At 39.9% G+C, this 14,852-nt stretch overlaps 1 long non-coding RNA gene across 3 annotated transcripts in view; it reads right to left on the bottom strand.

Moving 5' to 3' along the window:
* The window catches only part of LOC112920502 (uncharacterized), a 203,163-nt gene that overhangs the window by 151,887 nt on the left and 36,424 nt on the right, over positions 1-14,852 (bottom strand). For 2 of the 3 annotated variants that reach the window (XR_011995666.1, XR_011995667.1), the window contains 3 exons: positions 6,947-7,057; positions 1,405-1,497; positions 505-651 (listed from right to left, as the gene is read on the bottom strand). This is a non-coding gene — a long non-coding RNA (uncharacterized lncRNA). The remainder of the gene's footprint in view (positions 1-504; positions 652-1,404; positions 1,498-6,946; positions 7,058-14,852) is intronic. The other variant, XR_011995668.1, reaches the window with a different exon arrangement.

Raw genomic sequence — 14,852 nt, 5'->3', positions numbered from 1 at the left:
GGTACATGAGTTATCCAGTGCAGACCAGAGGGTCCTTCTGTCACGTGAATTTTGTTTTATGGACTCTGACATGGGATGCAGGGGGCAAGCAAGGTGGGCTAGAAATGAGCTGAGCCTAATGATGGGAGGGAAGTGTCTTCAAGATTCTCCCCCTCATTTCCTGTAAGAGCAGCTGGGGGCGGGGTTGGGGTGGGGGGCAGGCTATAGGACTCTGTGAAGGGCCCAGTGAAGAGACCAAGAATGAAGGTACTGCAGGTTGGAATATAAAGATGTGAAAGATCATGACTGCAACTCCCTGCAGACTTCTGTGCCCTGGCTGTGCCCCAAGCTGGGCATGGTGAGGACAACTTCTCCCTGAGGCCAGCCATAGAAGGCCTCTGTAATTGACTTTAGCCAGGCCTAAAGAATCACATCTATACTTTTAATCTGGAGCTGGAATCCTCACACATCAATCTGTCTACGCTACTGAATTTTAACTTCTTGAAGGCATCAGTCATGACTTACCTTTGTTTCTCCATACAAAGTAGAGGCTCAGCAACCTGAAAGATCCTGTCCATTGAGTGACTGTTTCACCTGAGCATTTCCATTTGGATCCAATCAGAAAACCACTGGAATAGAATACTCTTGCCCTGCTTGTCTTATCTGTCAAATCTTAAAAGGTACAAATTTAATACACTTTAACAATGTCATACCAAGATCCACCTAATTCAAATCTGTCTCCAAAACACAATTATATTACCTTTGGCCACCATCAAAAAAATAATTCTCTGGTTTATAGGTCCAGAAATTAACACAGAACTGCTACTTGTACTATCAAGTTCATGTTGTGCTGATTCTGGTGCTTATGACAAGGGTTTTGAAAGTACATGAATCTGATTGATATTCAGAATTTAAGGTTCACAATGACTATTGTTTTTTAACTTCCCTTCATTTATTATTAATGTGAGGCATCTCAGGAATATCTGATTTTGTTTAGCATAGTTGTTTTCAGTCTGATTATCCTTGATATTGCAGATTCTAAATGCTTGGAACTTGAGTGCCCTGCCTTCAAGATATATCCCTAAGCAATCTACAGGGAAAGTCATGGTTTCAACACACCTAGAGGAAGAGCTGTGCCTTATGCCTCTTTCCTTCCCCAGTCTATACTATGGGTCATGGGATATACCAAAGATTCAATACACAGTTGTCATATTGAATTGACCTACACTTTATCTTGAATGTTTGATATTTAAATAATTGTCCCTCTTTCTTTCTGATTTATCAGGAGGAAGAGGCTCTTATTTTAGGGAACACGGTCTTGTGGAGATGAAAAAATGTTCCCTTCTTGCCTTTTAGGTTCTTTGGCTGATATAATAATTAAATTGACACAAAACAGATTAACAGAAGAAAAACAAATTTAATTACATATATACGAGATTCTCACAATGACACGAGACTCAAAGGCAGTTTGGCAGTTGAGGTGTGTGTGCCATCCCGAGTTAAGAAGAGAGTAGTGACCTAGAGTTCAACAGAAGAAAAATAAGTCACAGGAAAAGTAAATGTGTGGTAAACAAATGCCTGCCAAACCATGCAAATTAGTCTTTCTGATATAAAAATGATCTCTTGTAATAGCTCTCTTCCTTATACAGGTCTGTATCTAAAATCTTCTGGGCAGGTAAGGTGGAGGTAAGAAATTCTTCCTAGGTCTGCTGGGCCTTGATTGCCTTCAAACCAAAATAACCCACATGACAAAGTAGCATATTTAGGGGTAGTATATTCTACTATCCCTTAGTCTCTGGATTATGACTTCCTGATTTATCTACTGTATTTCTTCACATGTATTATTATATTAATGCAGTCTCAGCAAACCACAATAACATTTTGGATTTTATCACCCAGTAATATTAGTCTCTATTTTGACAAAATTCGATATTAACTTTTGATTACATGTATTTGCAGAATATGCAGCTTTAGTAAAGTTGGAGATAATATCATTAGATTTTATTAATCATTTCCAAGCTGCTGTCCTGAGTATCCTGAAAAGATTGTTACCGCTTCTTCTTCTTCTGCTTATTAACTTTAAATCGTTGAGTTTGTTCACCCACATCTATTCTCTTTCTCATTTGTATCCTGCCAGGTATTAATTATCTTTTGTAGAGACTGTGGAAAGATGGTGTTTGAAAAATGCTTGAAAAATATGATATATGTACAAACACATGGCACAAGTAATAGAAAGTACTAAATGAAAGTCCTCAACCAAAGCAAAAGCATAGAAACACAATTAATGCCAAGTGAACTATGAAAAAGAGCCAATACACAGCTTTTAAACTTTAATTATTGCCTGTGTCACACAGAAGGGAAAAAAAAACTATTTCTAGCACTTTGTGTACCTGCTAAAGAGTCTAAATGGAATCAGATATATAGGTATTTCTCTGGTAGTTAAAGAGGTTTGTATCCAAGTACTGTGTAAAGACATTAATTAAATCCCAATTTCAATCTGTGCTAAGACACTGCTCTCTTGAAGCTGTAAATAAATGAGAACTATTCCAAATAGATTCAGTGCACTGCACACCAAGGGAAAACAGGAGTTTGGGCATGTAGACAAATGCATTGTCAATTAGCTCTTTCAGGAAAAAGGAAAAGGTAGAAGAATAAAAGTGAGGTCTTATTAAACATGACTGAGTCACAGATCACAGGACTAATGGTGCTGGACATCTCACACATAAATATGTATAAAGCCCCTACTGTTTGTATAGCATAGAAACATATAGTGCCCAAAGGCCTTCATAATCCAGTTGGTGAAAAAACATAAATTCAGGAAAAGGCATTGTCACAATTCTCTACATACAAGAGCAACACTCAAAAATCAATCACATTTTTATACCATACAATGACCATGAAGAAAGTGAAATTTTATAACACAGTATTATTTAAAAATCTCTTCAAAGAAGATGAAATGCTTAAGTATAAGCCTAGCAAAATAAGTACAAGATCCATCTGGAAAAGAAATTACAAAATGTTGATGAAAGAAATCAAAGCAAGCCCACCTGGAGAGAAATACTGTTCATGGATTGGTAGACTCAACATAGTAATAAGTCTTCTCCCTAAATTGATCTATTGATGTAATGCAATTTCCATATAAATCTCACCAAGGTATTTCATAGACATAAACAAGTTTATTCTAAAATTGATATGGAAAGGGGTGGCTTAGTCAGTGAAGCATCTGCCTTCAGCTCAGGTCATGATCTCAGGGTCCTTGGGTCAAGCCCCACGTTGGGTTCCCTCCTCACTGGGGAGTCTGCTTCTCTTTCTCCCTCTGCCACTCCCCCAGCTTGTGCTCTCTCTGTCAAGTAAATAAATAAAATATTTTTTTAAAAAAAGGTTGCTGCTAAGATCCAGCAAAGAAGACCACAGTTGGATATCAGGAGTTCAAGATAATTTGAATAATGTTTGAGATATCCAAGTGAAAATGTTAAATTGACAGTTGGATATGTAATTCTGGCACCTAGAGGCAAGGTTTTAATCATGGAGGAGATTCTACAAAAGCCTTTTACTGATTCCAAGATGTTAAAGTCTCCTACATACAGATAGAGATCAATACAGAGGTAGAGGGCAGCCTGTGTGGCTCAGCAGTTTAGCGCCGCCTTCAGCCCAGGGCGTGATCCTGAAGACCAGGGATGGAGTCCCAAGTCAGGCTCCCTACATGGAGCCTGCTTCTCCCTCTGACTGTGTCTCTGCCTATCTCTCTCTCTCTCTCTCTTTCTCTCTCGCTCTCTACCTCTCATGAATAAATAAATAAAATCTTAAAAAAAATACAGAAGTAGAATTAAAGATACATAGTGTATGTTCAGGTGTTAAGAAAAACTGTAGACAGGATCTTGGATCTATGGTTACCAATCTTTTAGGAATCATGCACTAAAGGATTAAAATTTAAGTACCAAAAGAATGGGAATAGACAAATATTTTGAATGGGAATGGAAAAATATTTGGAAGGGAGAAAGGCTGATTCCACAAACATAAACTGGTAAGTTCAAATTTAAGCACCAAAGGACTCTAGAACAGATGAGGAATAGTATGATTTGTGTGCTCTTCAAAAACAAACAAACAAAAAAAAACTTCACCATAATTACTCAGTCCCAGAACAGACCAAAGATTTGTTGAATTTATTCTATCCCCTTAGCCTAAATAATTTGCATTAAAATGTGTTATGACTAGGACCTGGATTTCAGCAAGTCACTTTACAAACATTCTCAGAATACCCTTAGAATAAGGTAAACTAGATGGTGATAATATTAGAGGGATTGACAGCTGGTTTCAAAAAGTAGACTTATGGTCCATCAAGAAGAAGGTAATGGTGATCTGCAGTGCTTTAATGATAGTCCTGTCCTTTTTCTAATATTATTACATTTAAATTTTAATACTTGGCTACAGAAAATGATTATTGGTCAAATTGGCAGATAATAAGGTTAAAATAAAAAAAGAATACCTTGAATCCTAGCATTTCCATACAAGTCCATATCTTCTCAACTGGTGGGGATTTTGTACCTCCTCCGAAAGACATTTTGGTAATGTCTGAAAGATATATTTTTTTTGTTTCCATAACTCAGGGATCAGGGAAAAGGGAAAGTGGTGCTACCAATATCTAGTAGGTAGGGCCAGAGATGCTGATAAACATCCTACAATACAAAGGACAGCCCCACCCTTGCTTCCATCAACCAAGGAAGAATTTTCCAATCCAAATGTCACCAGTGCCACTGCTGAGAAAACCTGATATAGTGAACAGATTAGAACAAAAAGTCAAAATATAGCAAAATTTAATAACAATCATCTTAGCATTATATATTTACTTCCTCCCAGTATCAACTGTGTAAATCATGGGCAAGGAATTAAGCATCGTTTTCTTCCACTACAGCAGTCTGGAAGGAGTCTTCTTGCTCCAGCTATTTGTCTTAAGGATATAAACCCATTCCCACAGACTGACTTATCTCTCAGAGTTTCTGTTTCTTTCTTTGTACAAAAAGGAGGTTTCCCTGTGACCCAGAAATAGCACTACTAGGTTTTACCCCAAAGATTACAGATGTAGTGAAACAACAGGACACTTGCAGCAATGTCCACAATAGCCAAACTGTGGAAGGAGCCACGATGTCCTTTGACAGATGAATGGATAAAGATGTGTGTGTGTATATATATATATATTACACAGTGGAATATTACTCAGCCATCAGAAAGGATGAATACCTACCATTTACACTGACATGGATAGAACTGAAGGGTATTATGCTGAGTCAAATAAGTCAATCAGAAAAAGACAATTATGATATGGTTTCACTCATATGTGGAATATAAGAAATAGTGAAAGGGACCATAAGGGAAGTGTGGAAACTGAGTAGCAAAAATTAGAGAAAGAAAAATCATGAGAGACTCCTAACTCTGGGAAACAAACAAAGGGTTGTACAAGGGTGAGTGGGTGGGGGGATGGAGTTAAAAAAAGGGGGGCTGAACATGATGGTTTTATTATAGGCTGGAAAATAGCCCCCAAAAGACATCCACATTTGAAGACCTGGAACCATATTTAGATAAATGGCTCTTTGCAAATGTGATTATATTGAGGATAGTGGTGTGGATTATGTGAGATTACCCACTTATCCTAAGTGCCATCACAAGGATTTTAGTAAGACAGAGGCAGAGGAGAATAATAGCACAGAATAGAAGGAGGCACTGTGCCAACGGAGGGAGAGATCAAAAAGATGCTGTCAGAACCCAGGGACTGCCGGCAGCTACCAGAGGCCAGAAGAAGGAAGGAATGGGTTTTCTCCTAGAGCTTCTTGAAGGAGCACAATCATGCCAAGGCCTTGATTTTGGTCCAGGGTTACTAATTTCAAACTTATGGCCTCCAGGGATGCCTGGATGGCTCAGCAGTTCATCATCTGCCTTCAGCTCAGGTCATGATCCTGGGATCCAGGATTGACTCCCACATCAGGCTTCCTGCATGGAGCCTGCTTCTCCCTCTGCCTGTGTCTCTGCTTCTCTCTCTGTGTCTCTCATGAATAAAATAAAATAAAAAAAAAGAAAGAAAGAGAAAGAAAGAAAGAAAGAAAGAAAGAAAGAAAGAAAGAAAGAAAGAAGAGAGAGAGATGCAGACATGCAGACACAAGCCAAGGAATGCTGATGGCACCAGAAAGTGCAAATGGCCAGGAAGAGACTGTTTCTTGAGGGAATGCAGCCCTTAGACTTCTGGTCTCCAAGGCTGTGAGAGAATAGATTTCTATTCTTTGAAGCTACCAAATCTGTGTTAAGTTATTACAACAGCTTTGGGAAATTAACATGATATTCTAAAATTATTTTTTTAAGATTTTATTTATTTATTTGAGAGAGAGGGAGGGGGAGAAGAGGGAGAGAGAAGGGACAATGTGACTCCCTGCTGAGCACTGATCCCAGGACCCTGAGATCATGACCTGAGCCAAAATCAAGAGTTGCCCCTCAACCAACTGAGCCATTCAGGAGCCCCAATATTCTACACTTCTTAAAATAAAATGGGGAGCTGCAGTGTCATGAGAGTAAATAATTTTGTAACTTAAATAACCAAGATTTTCATGTGTCTGTGCACTCAGAGGTATGTGCCTGTCATAAATGCAATGTCACCTTACACTTCCTTAACAGCAGATACAGTATAAAGAAGCTGAGGCCCTGTTTCCCCCTATAGTATGCCAGTTCTCTGTGATACAATTCTTTTAAAGATTTTTTATTTATAAGTAATCTCTACATCCAATATGGGACTTGAACTCATAACCCTGAGATCAAGAGTTGCATGCTCCACTGACTAAGCCAGCCGGGCGCCCCATCTGTGCTACAATTTTAAAAACACATTGACATATTGAAATTTGTTTAAAGAAGAAAGATCAAGAGGAGAGATAAATCAAGCATATGACAAAGATGAAAAAAAAAAATAAGTAGTGTTAGTGCTTACCTTGAAAAAACCTTGCAAGGAATATGGCAACTGGCCTCAAACTACCCAGAAGTCTGCCTACTTGCAGGAGAGAGAAGAGATGATATTCTCTTTGGCTCTAAAGATCAGGACCTGGAACAAAGGAGATGCTATGTGAATGCAGACTCCATAAATTAAAAGCCTCAAATTTTTATGGAACTGCCCGAGTGGTGCTAGACTGTCTGCCACCTGAAGGTGAATGAATGGCTACCTACTGGGGAGTGTTATCTAGGGGATTCCTGCATAAAGTAACATATTAGATGAGAAGCCCCAAGGATCCATTCAAATATGATTCTGTGTAATTCTACTGCCATTAGGAACGTGAATTAAGTCAAATTCCTCTCCTGCAACATCTGAAGATGTATTCATTTAGTGCTTAGCCTCCTGTTTTTCAGACCAATAAATGGTGGTTTCTTTTACCCTTACTGATAATATTACCATCCAACATGAAAGTACTCTTGACCTTCTCTGAACACTTCAAATTCTTCTTGACTTCCCCAGGTGCAGAATCTAGTGCAAAAACCAGCCCTGAACCTGGGTGTGATCAATTAGAAGCAGAACCAGATGGTAGCAGTTTATATTCTGTTTTCCCTGTTAAAGTACTTACTAACACAAACTCACTTTTGCTTTTCCAAAATGGTGAAATGGTCAACCTTTGCATCTTTTCTATTTCTGAACTTCATTTTGTAGAGCTTCCTGATCCTTTCCATATGAATAAATACACTTGGCAGGAATTGAACTTAGTTCTATTTGTTTCTAACCTCTAATTAAATGCTAATCCTATCCTCCAGAGGGCAGGTGTCCTCAGCCAACTGCCACTGTACTTTCTCTTCCTTTTCTCGTGTTCTCCAACCAACTAGATAAACAAGACAGAACCCAAGAGAAAACTCAGAACCTTCCTCTTTGGCTGTGCCTATAAAAGAGAAAAGCAATCTGGAAATCAAAGAACCAGTTATTTGAGAAAGAGAACATCAAACTACTGGCTTGTCTAATATTTTAACTGCTTCTGGACCAGCAGAGTAGTTGTTATCTCCTTCCAAGCTGAAAGTGCTTAATGAATGGCCATTTTGAGGGCATGACCAATTACGTCCATGGCTCCAGCCTGTGATATAATTACGTAAGAGAAATCAAATCTTTGCCAGTGGTTTCCAAGTATTCTACAGGAGCCACAATTCTAATATTGGTTCCTCTTTTTAGAAAGAAATTCTTGAGAGGTACAATTATTATGTACTATCATTTACAGTATCCCCACTGTGAAGTTGTGATTTACAGTAAGAAATATATATTTGGTCTTCATCCACATTCCAGGCACACAGCTCTTAAAACTCTTGTAATTTGCTAAGTGAAGAGAGCATTAAGGTGTCTTTGATATGATATGACAGCTGGAAAGCCCTTAGGTGGCCTAAGGATGAGGGCTGGTTGCCAGGGGGCCTAACCATGTGATTAGAAGATGGAAATTTCAGTCTCAACTTTGTACCTCAACCTCCAAGGAGGGGAGAGGAGTTGCAGGTTAAGTCAATCACCAATGGCCAATGTTTTTTTTTAAGATTGTATTTATTTGAAAGAGAAAGTCCAAGCAGGGCAGGGAGGAGCAGAGGGAGAAAGAAAAGCAGACTCCCAGCTGAGCAGGAAGCCTGATGTGGGGCTCAAACCCAGGACAATAGGATCATGACCTGAGAAGGCAGATGCTTAACCAACTGAGCCACTATGACCAATGATTTAATCAATCATGACAATATAAGGAAGCTTCCACAAAAATCCGAAAGGACAGGGTTTGGAGCATTTCCAGGCTGGTGAACACATAGAGATTTGGGGAAGAGTGGTGCACTCAGAGAGGTCATGGAAGCTCTATGTCCTTTCCCCACACCTTGCCCTATGCATGTCTTCTATCTGGCTGGGTCACTTCCTTTTATAATAAACTAGTAATCTTTTTTTTTTTTAAGATTTTATTTATTTACCTGACAGAGAAAGAGCGTGCAAGCAGGAGGAGCGACAGAGGGAGATGAAGAAGTAGACTTTCCACGGAGCAGGGAGCCCAATGCAGGGCTCAATCCCAGGACTGCGAGATCATACCTGAGATGAAGGCAGATGCTTAACTGACTGAGCCACCCAGGGGCCCCAATAAACTAGTAATCTGATAAGTGAAATGTTTCTCCAAGTTCTATGAGCCACTCTAGCAAATTAATGGAACCCAAGGAGAAGGTTGTTGGAACATCCAATCTATAAGTAGTGGGTCAAAAGAATAGGTACTAACCTAGATTTATGATTAGTGCTTGCAGTGGGGGAAGGGAGTCTGGTAAGACTGAGCCCTTAACCTGTGGGTCCTGAAGCTATCTCCAGTAGACAGGGTCAGAATTGAGTTGAATTGTAGGATACCCAGCTGGCATTGGAGAATCGTTTGGTGTGGAAGGAAAGAAAACTACAAGTTGGATATCCATCAAAAACACAGAAAAGTGGGGACCCAAGGGCACACTATCAAAAAAAATTAGACTGACAGCTTCTTAGACATGCTTCCACTAAATTAAAAAACCCTATCTAAGCATTTATGCATGTAAAATTTTGACTTCAATTGTCCTGGAGAAAATTGACAACCTGCTTTAAACAATACACCAAATTTATTTCTGAAACATGCAAACAAATCAGCAAAGGCTCATTTGAATCCATTGACAGTTTTATGCAAATGAATTATAAAGTCAAGATATTCAACTTAAATCTAAGTTGCATCTCAAAATTGGAAATGGAATGTTATATCCTAAGGTTGTTTTGTTTTCTTTTACATAGAGCAATTCACTCATCAACCAACACAAATGCACTGAAATCCCACAAGGTACATCCTCAACACTAATAAAAATGATTGGGATGCATTTTATTCAAAAAATACCATGTAAATGCTGAATAATTATGTAATTATTTCAAATCTGATTTGAGAGGCAAAGCATCACTATTTGGCAAGACTTGTCCTCTGCTCCTAATTACTGAGCAACCTTGAAATTAACTCTAAACAATGACTGGCATCTTATTTAGAAAGGCTTTCATATTTTTAAGCTCTAACATTTTATGCTAGAATTGAGAGTTCTCATTTAGTCCTCCTCATAGAAGAGTCACAAAAGTTGAAACAGTGAAAGGCAAAAATATTTTCTAGGAAGTAGAAAACCAACTTGGTTTCCATTAGCAAGATAAAGAGCATGCCTCCAAAAGCATGATCAACTGGTCTGTTAAAGTGAGTTCACTGAGCCAATCAGGCATAAATATAAACTATATGTTAGCACAGAATATATTAAACTGCATTCCCCCTAAAAGCCAAATGACGACATCTTTCCTTCACAAAGCAGTCCTATATTCTATCAAGTATTATAGTAGTTTTCAAACTGTGTTCTACGGGTCCTGAGGAGCACTGCTCTATGTCAGAGTCCTACATGTGATCTTCCTGATGCAAACATAGGCTCTGCCTGGCTTGAGAAAGCTGCCCTCCCAACATAAGACTTGCCACAGTCTCCAGGGGAGTGGCTGTCAAGGACTGTGCCCTCTCACCCACCAGCCCTGCTCATATACATATTTGCATGCCCAGCCTAAGCATGTCCATTTAGAAGCCTCGTAGTGTGTGATGGGGCACGGAGGGCTGCTCTCCATTCCCCTAGACCCCAGGTCCATCAGATGGCAGGGGGCTTTCATTTGGGGGCTCCCCTGCCCTCATCTGTGCTGATCCATCTGACCCATGCCCAGTGCCATTCCATGGGGAAAAAATGGGACAGTGGAGGAACCAGCACTGTCTCTTTTGGCCTCTTGCTTTCACTATCACAGTAAGTGAACAAAGGCTATATTATTTCTTTTCACTAGACTTGTTTTCTAATTGACTACCATACCATCAGGTGCAAGAGTTCCAAGGAGAGGTTGTCAAGAGGGGGAGGTCATGAGGGAGATGTCATGAGGGAGAACAGAGAGGGTAGGTAACAACAGTTCTCCGGCAAACCGGTCCCCAAGGCATACCCACTGGTTTCAATCACATGGCTCTGTGTCTACCTGTTTTATACGGTGAAGCTATGAGGAAGATTTCAGCTGAGAAAAGGACTGTGCACGGCTTACCATCATGCCTGTACACAGTAAGAGATAAATACATATTAGCTATGATTACTAGAAATTTGAAAAACATTAAACTAGTAGTTCTAGTTTCTAGATTCTAAATAATCATGCCATTTTAGAAAGGAAAGAGCCCAGGATAACGAGCCAGATCATCATTCATTACAGAAGCCTCCCTCTCAGGCCAGGGAGGGCTCACCATCACAGTAAAGGGGATCTTGAGACTGTAGGGAAGTTGTAAAGAGCGTGATGGACCCTAACACCTATCTTTACTGGAATTTTCAGCTCAAAGATAGGGATGAGATGGAAACATGCCTTATATGGACCCAGTGATTAACAGACATGAGAGTTCTTGCTAACACCACAGCAGTCATCATATACCCTAATGCCTACTGTTCAGTGAATACCTACATTGTAAACATACACCAGATGGCACTGTATATGTTGTCAAAATTAATCCTTTAACAAAACCCTGAAGATAATCCCCATTTTACAGATTAAGAAACTGAAAATAGAAGATATAGAATAATATTTCCAAGGCCACAGAGTAGAGGATGAATTCCAATACATCTTAACCACTTTTATTACAAAGTCTATGCTTTTAACTCCTACTCATAATGCCTCCCCACTAACATTCCAACTTGCACTGAGAGAAATCATATCTGTTCTATTACTTATCCTTTATACTGGGTACCTTAACAGATTAACTAATTCTTTCAAACTACCAACAAAAGAGTATTTCCAGATAGTCAAAGCAAATTAGCCGTGACTTGCTCAGGCATATGCAGTGAAACAAAGCCAACAAGCAAATAAAAACAAAATCTAAGGATCTAACAAAATTTTCAACAAGTCACTGGCCCAATCCCTAAGTGATGCCTTTTTAATCCTTTTACCTAACAGTCTCCTCTCCAAGAGTGAGCGATGAACAGAGTCCCACCAGCAAACTATAGAAAAACCTGATTTGATTTTTTCCCTAACTCCAGTGATCATTTTCAATTGCTCTAGCCACACACTCTTCCTTGTCATGTGATCAAAAACCAGGTCTTCTGATTATGACAATAGAACAGGAAGACGTTAAACTGGTGTCTGTGGGTTTTGAATGCTTTAAGCTTTTATTAACCTGTGTTTTAACTAATTCACAGTGAAGATCCAAATCCCAGAAAGTACTACACACAATTTCACCCTTCTGGCACTACCACCACCCTACTACCTTAACAACCCTTCCTCACTCCCAGCCTGCTATACAATGTATATATTCCAGAAGAGAATGTAAACTTCAGACAGCATGATACTTTAAAATTAGTCCACTGCCCAGCTATTTCTCACTTGAGTTAATTTGTATCCATTAATAATTAAGCCAAGAAGGTGTACTCCCATGTCCTCATGCATGCCTTGGCTATCATTTGTTGATATGACGTCATTGTTACCCACCTCCCAGAAAGTAAATTTCTCCCATCTTTCCATGACTTTCAGGGCCAATTAATAGAGCCCTATCTAGCTGCTAATCCATTCATCTGAAATTCAATGAACTGTCACTGTATGTGGTATAAATGGCAAGTCTATTATCTACTATGACAAGTGTCAAAAAATCTCCACGCTCAACCAAATTATAGATGCTCAGTGAAAGTCTGGGCACAGGTGACTCACCTGCGATGGATGAGGATGACTCACTATGAAAGCCAAAGATACCACCCATGTGAATAACCCTGTCTTGTAATGTTTTCTCAATCTGCCAACTCAGTTTTAAGATTAGTGATTGCATTGTCTATTTCCTGTGTGCCTCTTTCTTCTGCCTGAAAATAATAATATCCAAGTCAATTCTAAACAGAGTGGCCTGCATCTTTCCTTATGTTACTCCAAGACCATAAATGGCCATGAATACTACAAAGTGGTGCCAGAACCACCTGGAGCATGGTGACAGCTCTGTACTTGTTACCATCAACTTGCTGGGATGAGATGCTAAAAGAAACTGCAACTGTCTCTAGGGTCTGTCCCTTGGGATAGGAAGGAGCAGAGGTCAGTGAGGCAAGGAATTGGACTCCAAAGAATGTTTGTATTTCAAAAGGAATTCACTAAGATTATTCTTATTCCAGCTCTCAAATATTGGTATCTCTGCAAACTGTTCCACAAAATAATAATATTTATTATCTAATAGTAACTATTATTATACTTAGGGTTTTTTTTAAGATTTTATTTATTTATTCATGACAGACACACACACACACACACACATACACACACACACACACACAGAGGCAGAGACACAGGCAGAGGGAGAAGCAGGCTCCATGCAGGGAGTCCCAACATGGGACTCTATCCTGGGTCCCCAGGATCAGGCCCTGGGCTGAAGGTGGCGCTAAACCGCTGAGCCACCCAGGGTTCCCCTATACTTAGGGTTTAATTCACAATATCTCATTTTATCTTGCAACCCTATAAAGTAGGTGAGAATAATTCTCTATTCCTACCTGTGAGGCAGTAGAACAAAAGAGTAAGGAGATGGAACCTACACCCAAGCTGGTAATAGGCTCTGTCCCCTATCAGCTCTACCACCTTGGACCTACACCATGGAGTGATTTTTGTGATTTAAGGTGCTGACCTGTAGAAAGCACTCAGTCAGTGTGCCTGCTAGCTAAGACTACTATCATACCATCAGTGGTTAACTAGGAGCTGCAGAGTAGGGACAAGAGAAGTAGGATGTGGCACAACAGCTCCCCTGAGACCCAGGTCAGAAGAAGCACTGCTAGTAGGATGGCTGCCATATAGGAGCAGCCCTCATCAGTGACATTAACACAGATCTTCGTCTTTCATCTGCTGCTTGTTTAGCCATCTACAGACCAGGAAAAGAAAAAGAGAGGAAATTTCTCTAATATTGCTAACACCACGCCCTTGTCACTAGGAAAAGAATGCACCCATAGTCTGTGTCCTTGCATTTAAATTCTGACTCAGTGACAACTATTCAAGATCAATCTCTCAATAGGACAGATATAGTTTCTTATGTGGGATTCCCTAGAGGCAGATCCTGAGACCAGTGTTTATTGAGAGGTGCTCCTCAAGAAAATCCTGAAGGGGGGGGTGGGGAGAGAGAGAGACTGAGAGAGAGAGAGAGAGAGAGAGAATACCAGGCTACAGAAAGGAATAGATTGAGCAGGGATATGGTCTCAGATCAATGGCAGCCTCAACCTGGTCCACAGAGGATTCTACAACATAAATCACACCACAAAGTCATCCTCACCTTGAAGCAAGGGGTCTGGTCTTTTGTACCCACCTATCAGTGAGTCATTCATTAGCCATGAGCAGTTCCACAGGAGGGGCAGAGGAGACAGGTGGCAAGCCCTGGGCAGCCACTCCCCATGGCAGGTGCATGATTTAGACAGGGCAGGGCATCAATAGTACCCATAGCATTCCTATCAGGCATAGAGCTATACAAATTGCCCCTCACACCCTTTACACAAGTAGATGACTCCATAAAGAGTTTAATCCAAAAGATTAAATAGCCAATTTGCCTTCTTATATTTTAAAACAATTAAAATAAAATCTCCAAATCTCAAAGATCAACCCAAGCCAGGCAGACTCCCTAGGGTTGTTTTAGGGGGGACATGATAGGCTGGAGCTCATCTCAATGAGAAGTTCCAGTTAATAGTCCTCTTGTCCATCTCCTAAATAAACCTGTTCTTCTGGCTTAGCTTTGCTGAAATGGACACAGGCAAAAGGAAATAATTTTTTTTAATTTTCTTTATTTATTCATGAGAGAGACACACACACACACAGAGGCACAGACACAGGCAGAGGGAGAAGCAGGCTCCATTCCATG

The sequence above is a fragment of the Vulpes vulpes genome, chromosome 12 (genome assembly GCF_048418805.1).
Source record: "Vulpes vulpes isolate BD-2025 chromosome 12, VulVul3, whole genome shotgun sequence".
Classification (NCBI taxonomy): Eukaryota; Metazoa; Chordata; class Mammalia; order Carnivora; family Canidae; genus Vulpes; species Vulpes vulpes.
The sequence above is the reverse complement of the archived record's forward strand: the minus strand, read 5'-3'. Positions and strand labels throughout refer to the sequence as shown.